Source organism: Spinacia oleracea, chromosome 6, assembly GCF_020520425.1.
Source record: "Spinacia oleracea cultivar Varoflay chromosome 6, BTI_SOV_V1, whole genome shotgun sequence".
Classification (NCBI taxonomy): domain Eukaryota; kingdom Viridiplantae; phylum Streptophyta; class Magnoliopsida; order Caryophyllales; family Amaranthaceae; genus Spinacia; species Spinacia oleracea.
In genome coordinates, this window is record NC_079492.1 from 92,783,434 (window position 1) to 92,792,465 (window position 9,032).

The following is a 9,032-nucleotide window of genomic DNA, read 5'->3' on the forward strand; positions in this document are numbered from 1 at the left end:
AATGCCACAGATAGGTGAGATCTGAATCATCCTTTTTGGCCTTTTTGGTATTTATGTTATATACTTGTTTGTCGTGATCTAATAAATAAAGTCCATTGACTAATCTAGCAGATCCATAAAACATCTCTTTAAAATAAAACGAACAACTATTGTCTTTTATTAAAAAGGAAAATCCCTTAGCATCTAAGCAAGAAACTGAAATGATGTTTTTAGTAAGACTTGGAACATGGAAACATTCTTCCAGTTCCAAAACTAGCCCGGAGGGCAACGACAAATAGTAAGTTCCTACGGCTAATGCAGCAATCCGTGCTCCATTTCCCACTCGTAGGTCGACTTCACCCTTGCTTAACTTTCTACTTCTTCTTAGTCCCTGTGGATTGGAACATAAGTGTGAGCCACAACCTGTATCTAATACCCAAGAAGTTGAATTAGCAAGTATACAGTCTATAACGAAAATACCTGAAGATGGAACGACTGTTCCGTTTTTCTGATCTTCCTTTAGCTTCAAGCAATCTCTCTTCCAATGCCCCTTCTTCTTGCAGTAGAAGCATTCGGATTCAGAAGTGGGTTGACTGACCTTCCTCTTTGCAGATTTGGCGCCAGTTTGCTTAGTTGGGCTGGCCTTGTTGCCACCTTTCTTAGCATTCCTCTTCTTTCCAGATTTCTTGAACTTGCCCCCACGCACCATAAGCACATCCTGCTTATCACTTTTGAGCGTCTTTTCAGTGGTCTTCAGCATACCGTGAAGCTCAGTGAGCGTTTTGTCCAGACTATTCATACTGTAGTTCAGTTTGAACTGATCATACCCGCTATGAAGAGAATGGAGGATGGTGTCTATAGCCATTTCCTGAGAAAATTGCTGATCCAGCCGACTCATATTCTCAATGAGTCCAATCATTTTGAGAACATGTGGACTTACGGGCTCGCCTTTCTTAAGCTTGGTCTCAAGAATTTGCCTATGAGTCTCGAATCTTTCGACTCGAGCCAGATCTTGGAACATGTTCTTCAACTCACTGATGATTGTGAAAGCATCTGAGTTGATGAACGTTTTCTGCAGATCCGCACTCATGGTGGCGAGCATTAGACATTTCACATCCTTGTTGGCATCAATCCAACGATTGAGGGCTGCCTGAGTGACCCCATCGCCTGCAGCTTTGGGCATCGCCTCATCTAGGACATACTCCTTTTCTTCCTGCATAAGAACTATTTGCAAGTTCCTTTGCCAGTCAAGGAAGTTTTTTCCCGTTCAACTTCTCCTTTTCGAGAATTGATCGAATGTTGAATGAATTGTTGTTTGCCATATTAAAAACTACAATTGAAAAGAATAAACAAATAAATAACCATTCACAGTTTCTCTTAATAAACTTAAATTCTAGCATACATGCATAATTCAATGTTTATTAAGCATTTTATTCAAATTATGTGTTCCGGCAGGTGTGAATAAAATGATTCCAAGATCCTAAAATCATTGAAGAACTAAGCACAGTTTGTCGACTTAATCCTAGAACATCTTAGGTAAGCAAAAGCCTTTTGCTAATAGTCTAGAAACTATTCTTGGTTGATAGGTACGTCTAAGAACTTATTAGGTAAACCTATCGAATTTGCCACGACATAAAAGGACTCCTTACTTATATCGTTGAGTTTCACCAAAACTAACATGTACTCACAATTATTTGTGTACCTTGCCCCTTTAGGACCAATAAGTAACACCTCGCTGAGCGAAAACTATTACTAGATTGATGTAAAGGATATCCAAGCAAGTGTATATTTTGGCATGGCACCTTTTAACTCAATTTTTTTTAAGTTTGGAACTTAAGGCTCTTACTATGTTGGTTAGATTTTAAGTGAACTAAAATCCTTAATCATGCAACATAATCAAGCTTTTGATCTCATGCATTTTAAGACATATTTAAAAGCAATAAATAACTTAAAACATGCATAAGATATTTGTGATCTAGTATGGCCCGACTTCATCTTGAAGCTTTGACTTCAAAGTCCGTCTTGAAAATCTCCGTGGGAGGCACCATTTTCTTCAAATAGGATAAGCTATAACTAATTACAACTATTTGATGGTTCGCAGACCATATTTGAATTGAAAAATAACTTTGGTACTTTAGACCAATTACATTCAAATTAATGGTACGCAGACCATATTTTCTATCCTATTTGGGCCATACTAGTCACTTCATAACCTGCAAAACAGTACATATACAATATATACCATTCACCCATTCATTATCATGAATGGCCCACATAGCTGGTTAGTAAAACACATTAAGCATCACGTAAACATTTGCAACAATTAATCAAGGGCACCAATAATCTACCAATTATTCAGTCCTTATTAATTCTAATCAAGTTGTTTTAACCTTAAGGATTTGTAGACCTAATCAAGAGTTTATGACTAAAAAGCGCTCCCACTTAAACCAATAAATTCATATGCTTTACTGATTTTAAACATAAAAATGTATTTCTAGTCTAACCGGAAACATACAAATTTAATTAAAATTTAAAGCTCATATAAATTTATAATTGAATCCAAAAAGTTTAATTTAATTTCAGTCGTATTTAAATTAATTCATGATTTTAATTTTAGTAAAATAATTAGAATAAATAACATTTATTATAATTACAATATTCAAAATTAAAATCCAAGAAAATAATTTAAATTATTAATTTTAAAATTAATTAAAATTACTTGAACTGGAATTTTCAAATTAAACGTTCAAAACGATCTTTAATCGTAACGCAAACACCCTACGCGTTGCACGCCCATGGGCCGCACGCACACAGCCATTGCTGGCCATGTGCGCGCAGCCCATGCGCTCGTCGCATAGCTGCTGCATCCCCATCGCAAGCCTCCGCACGCATTGGTGCTCGCTGCGCGCGCCAGCGTTCATCGCACGCGAGCTATTGCTCGCAGTGCGCGCGCGACATCGCTCGCTGGGCGCGCGATATCGCTCGCTGGGAGCGCGACATCGCTCGCTGGGCGCGCGACATCGCTCGCTGGGCGCGCGATATCGCTCCTTGGGCGCGCGAGCCATCGCTCGCTGGGAGCGCGACATCGCTCGCTGGGCGGGCGACATCGCTCGTTGTGCGCGCGAGTAATGCTGGGCGTAGCGCTCGTGGCACGCGAGCTTGCGCTCGCTGCGCGCGAGGCTGCGCGCTCTTGTGCGAGGCAGCGCGCGTTGTGGCGCAGCTCGCTTGCTGCCCACACGCGACTGCCTTGGCTCGCCCTTCGCCCATGCCCATTCGTCCATTGCTCGTGGCATACGACACAAGGCAGGGCTGCTGCCTTGTGCTCGTGCACTACGCCCTTGCTCATTGCATTCGTGCCGCACGGGCGACGAGCTCCCTTGCTCGTCGTCGCATGCCCGCATTATACAACACCCCTTAAGGGTAACACGAAGCGTCCATTGCTTCGTGCGTGCAAGTTTTATGAATGAATCGCATAAAAATTTAAAATTTATATTTAAAATTAATGACAAATTAATAAATAATATTAATTTCATAATTTTAGGGCGAAAAATCGAAAATTTATTATCCAATTGATTTCCGATTGTTATGGATTCAAGTCTAGGTCATAAAAATTTAAAATTTATCATAAATTTACAATTTTTATGGTGGTTTTTAATCATAGGTTTCTAATTAAATTACAATTAATTATGAAAATCAAATTAATTCTAAATTATTCTAATTTTCAACAAATTAATCATAATTACAAATTAGATTGCATAATTAACAAGACTAGGCATTCAAACTTGTTAAACATATGCAGTAGGTCAATCAAAAATTCAAGATTTATCAACAAGAATCGCAAATATTTAATTTAACATCTTAAATTTACGAAATTTTGCATTCGAAAAACTAAAACCTTCGAAAAGTCATAGTTAGGCTTCGAATTTGAGAATTCTGGGTTCGGCAGAAAAACACTATTTTTGTCAAAATTTTAGAATGCCTTTTACATGCGGACTTGACACAAAAATCACTCAATTCGGATGAGTAACGAAGAAACTGCCGAAAAACTGCGTACGTATAATTAAATAAACGCAATTTGCAATTAATTAACAATTACGAAAATTAATCACCCCTTTTAATTCTTGCAAATTTGTAATATTTAACCATGTTCATGCAATTTAGATTATGAAAATAATAAGGGGCTCGTGATACCACTGTTAGGTTATGATACATATGACATTACATAGATCATGCGGAAACAACCATTAACCCAGGACAACATATTATTTACACATAATCATATAGCATAATTTAGATGCATACTCTTTGTTGCGTGCCCTCCCTAGCTGCGCCCGAACCGAACAAGAACAAGTCTTTAGGACTCCAAGTGTCGTCCCTCCGTAGATAGTCCACAGCACGTCCGGATCCGCCTTAAGATTGACCAACTAGAATCGCCCTTAAGGTACTAGAAAATTTCGGCAATTTGAGCAAGATGTGTGTTTGAATTTTCTCTCAAAAACTCACTTTGAATACTTTGAAAACTTGTTATAAATTGTGAACCCAGGCCACATATTTATAGGGGTATGGAAAGGGAATCGGAATCCTATTCAGATACAAATTGATTAAACCTAGAATCCTACAAGAACTCTAATTTAATTAATTTATCAAATAGAATTAGGAATTTAATCATTAACCGAACTCTGCACGTTTTAGGAAACGTGCACGAACACAAACACTTACGCACACACACACGGCAGCCACGATGGGCCGCCCATGCGTGCGCACGAGCAGCAGCCCACGCAGCGAGGCCTGCGAGCTGCAAGCCCACGCAGCTCCCGCGCGCGCTGTGCGCGCTGTGCGCGCTGCCACGGCCTGCTGGGCCTGGCGTGGCTGTTTGTGCGGCGCGCTTGGCTTGCTGGGCGATGGCCTGGCTTCGTGCTGGGCCTCGTCCGGCAGGCCTCGTCCGATGCTTTTTCGTACGATACGCTTCCGATTAAATTTCCGATTCCGGAATTCATTTCCGATACGAACAATATTTAACATTTCCGATTCCGGAATTAATTTCCGTTTCGAACAAATATTTAATATTTCCGTTTCCGGAATTATTTTCCGATTCCGGTAATATTTCCGATTCTGACAATATTTCCGTTTCCGGCAATATTTCCGATTCTGGTAATATTTCCATTTCCGATAATATTTTCCGATACGTACCATGTTTCCGTTTCCGGCAACATCTACGACTTGGATAATATTTATATTTCCGATACGATCCATATTTCCGTTTCCGGTAATATCATCGTTTCCGGAGTATTCATTTCTTGCCTGTGACGATCTCAGCTCCCACTGAAACCAAGATCCGTCGGTTCCGAATATCCATAGATAGAGTATTTAATGCCATTAAATACTTGATCCGTTTACGTACTATTTGTGTGACCCTACGGGTTCAGTCAAGAGTAAGCTGTGGATTAATATCATTAATTCCACTTGAACTGAAGCGGCCTCTAGCTAGGCATTCAGCTCACTTGATCTCACTGAATTATTAACTTGTTAATTAATACTGAACCGCATTTATTAGACTTAACATAGAATGCATACTTGGACCAAGGGCATCATTTCCTTCAACTTCAACATGTGACTACCTTGACCATAGGCAATGTCGCACAATACGACATCTACAAGAGAAGTAGCAAATCACTACTCGAACATACCCCGCACTAAACGAGTCTGGTTCAAACTATTCATGATCCGTGTCACCATGAATGCATAAAAACGTATGCAAAGCATTAAAGCACCAAGCCAATCCCGTAGCTACAATTGGGGGCTTGAGAAAAACACTCTAAAAATGCTCGAAATGACGATTTTATCGCAAATTCTCGACGCTAATGCTATACATATGTCATAGGGGCTCAATCCTAAGCTTTAATCGTGCAAAACGAACCTTAGAATGGCTACAACCCCTCCCAAATTCTAAAGCACTACTTAGAATATATAAAGTCACCCCACTAACAAGGGTAACTGAAAATCGCGAGTCACCAAAACTCCGATCAAACCACTGCACATAACGCTCGCCCTATAAAGCGCCCGTTACACAGTCTACATCGTTCCAAAGCAAAAGCGAAAGAAAAAAAATCAAAAAAAAACTGTCAAAGTTCTGCCCAGAAATCATTTTCAACGCCCAGAACTGGGCGCCGATATCTTTAACGCCCCAGCCTGGGCGCTGAATATCTCTGCTTGCTAAATCTTGCCCTGATATAAAAACAAGAAAGAAACACCTATGAATCCTCGCATCGAACGAAGTAATAAGCCGTGCAAACCCACGCAGAAGGTGCTACACTTATTCGAGCACCTGAACAAGGCATGATGAAATACTCCAATGCAAATGATATGTTCTAAGACACGTTGTTAGGACACACAAGCCTACGTCGCACCATAATTTCAACCATCCCACGGTACAAGTCTAAAAAAGAGAGAGTAAGGCACATTGCACTAATGCGGGTAAGACCAAGAGCATGTGTAAAAGAGGCAAAGACTACTTATCGCCCAAATGCAAGCCACACGACTTCTACATTAAGAATTAAAGGTAGCAAAATATTACCTACCACGGATAGCTCGCACCTACACGAGCGAAACCCCAAGGCATCTTTCTCGAAAGAACCTACAAAAATCGTACGCCAAAAGGAAGCATCCCAACATGCATACTTGGGGGCTCCAAGCTACGAAACAACCATAGCAAAATAAAAAAAAGGTCTCGAAGCAAATGTTTGAACAATCGAAAGGGCACGATGTTCAAGCCCACTTCATGAATGGGCCTGAACCCTATCAAGCTTCTAAGCAAACTATTCAAAATCAGTCATTGCTAAAAAAAATATGATTCAAACAAACTGATTAATGGACTGCACACAACGACCATTCTATGAACGCTCGTTCGCACATACATATCATCTTTTCTAAGTATCGAACATTTACGAACGCGTTCAAAAGAAAAAAAAGAGAAGAGAAAACGAAAGAACAAACAATAAGCCAACTGTGTCATCAAGAAAGCTCGCCAGGAATTATTTTCAGCGCACAGCGCTGGGCGGCGAAATCTTTAACGCCCATGCTTGGGCGCCGAAAATGATTCCAGACCCAAAAAACAGCTCTGACTTCTATAGGGCCTTGTCATATTTATTCGACTTGAAAATTGCCGATTCCTTTACTGAAAGTCGCACCTCACGGCTTTGTTAAGAGTAGCACACCACTACAAAGATCGCTCGCACTTACGAGCACAATCCCAAACACGATCAAGGACATTACAGAATGCGTATCCCCAAGGAACCTCTTTAACAAGAAATGACCGTCAAGCACGAGTGCTTGGGGGCTCGAAAGAAAGTATAGAGTATACAAAGTTAAAAACAATATTCTCAGACTACGCTGTACGAAGTCCCGTGTTTGGATAATCTCAAAATATAAAACCGGATTACAACCTCAAGACAAAGGTCACCGTTGATACTTATACATAGTCCCCTAATCGAGGACCCAAGTAGTGGAAAAATTGAGCCGCAAAGACTAGCTCAAAACCATGAAAGATGATGACCACGAGACAATGGTCCGTCTAAGCACGTTGCCAACCCACATTCAGGTTGCAACTAAATCCGAGCATCCCTCGAAAGAATTCGCTCTTACAAGAATGAACAAAAAGAAATTCTCAAAAGAAATCACAAGAAAAAAATGAAATAGGGACTTGCCCACCTCAATCGGGCAAGATCGCGACACGCAAATCCCAAATCGAATAGACGAATTCAGGTTCGCTCACCTCCAGCGAGCGGGGCGTCCACCCTTAGCGGACAGGGCTCGCCCACCTTCAGCGGGCGGGGTCTGCGTCACTAGCCGCGCAGGTCCTCAGTTTTCGAAAAATAAAGTCTTCAAAATCAAAATAGGCTCGCCATCTTCAGCCGGCAGGGTCTACGTCACAAACCGCGTAGGTCCTTATTTTCAAAAAAGCAAAACAAATTTCAAAATAGATTCGTCCACTTCTATCGGACGGGGTGTCCACCCTTAGCGGACAAGGTTCGCCATCTTTAGCCGGCGGGGTCTACGCCACAAACCGCGTAGGTCCTTTTTTTCAAATTTCAAAAACAGATTCGTCCACTTCTATCGGACGGGGTGTCCACCCTTAGCGGACAGGCTCGCCATCTTTAGCCGGCGGGGTCTGCGCCATTAAACCGCGCAGGTCCTTAGTCGCTGCAGCGATAACTTTTGCTGGATTTTCCTTCGTTTTACGTCCTATAAAAACAAGGGTGCTGGATTTTCCTTCGTTTTACGTCCTATAAAAACAAGGGTGCTGGATTTTCCTTCGTTTTACCTCCTATAAAAACAAGGGGGTTTTCTCGTTTAGCTAGCCCTGAAAATGAGAATCTTTAAAAACATTTTTACCTCGTGATTAGGCTTGGCCAGGCCCAATTACACTTTATAGCTTTGATTTCGAAAACATCTGTAGCTACTCCCAATGACAAAGTGAGGGAGTTTCTACGCCTCTTTAGATACTTCCAATGGCAAAGCGAGGGAGTATTCTATACTATCCGTTGACAAATCCCAATGACACGTGAGGGATATGTCGACATTTCAAGTGATGACCCTTAAGTCAAATGTTATCACTCGGAGGCTCGTGAGACCCTCGCAAAACAGGTCACATACACCATGGCTTGTGTGACGCACTCCGTCTAATACTTTGACCATCGTCTTACTCCAAGACTCAGTCAAAGTGGGGGCTAACTGTAGGCACCTACTTTTGTCCCCATTCCCGAAAGGGAAAGGTTCGATGATGAAAGCGTAAATCTCCACTTGACAACGCATCTCCTATAAAATAACGAATCTCAATTCCCCTTTTCATTTCACCTGAAACCTGCTATTTATGGAAACCCGCTAAAAATAGTAACTACCGTAAAGGGTAGCTTCTAAAAGTGGCAAGTCATAAAAGATAGAAACCTGTCAGAATTAGGTGTTGCACTCCAACATAAATCCTAAATGAGATAGAAAACTGCAAGAATCCTATTCCTAATATGAATCGGAAATAAGAGTTACGTATTAATTAAAAT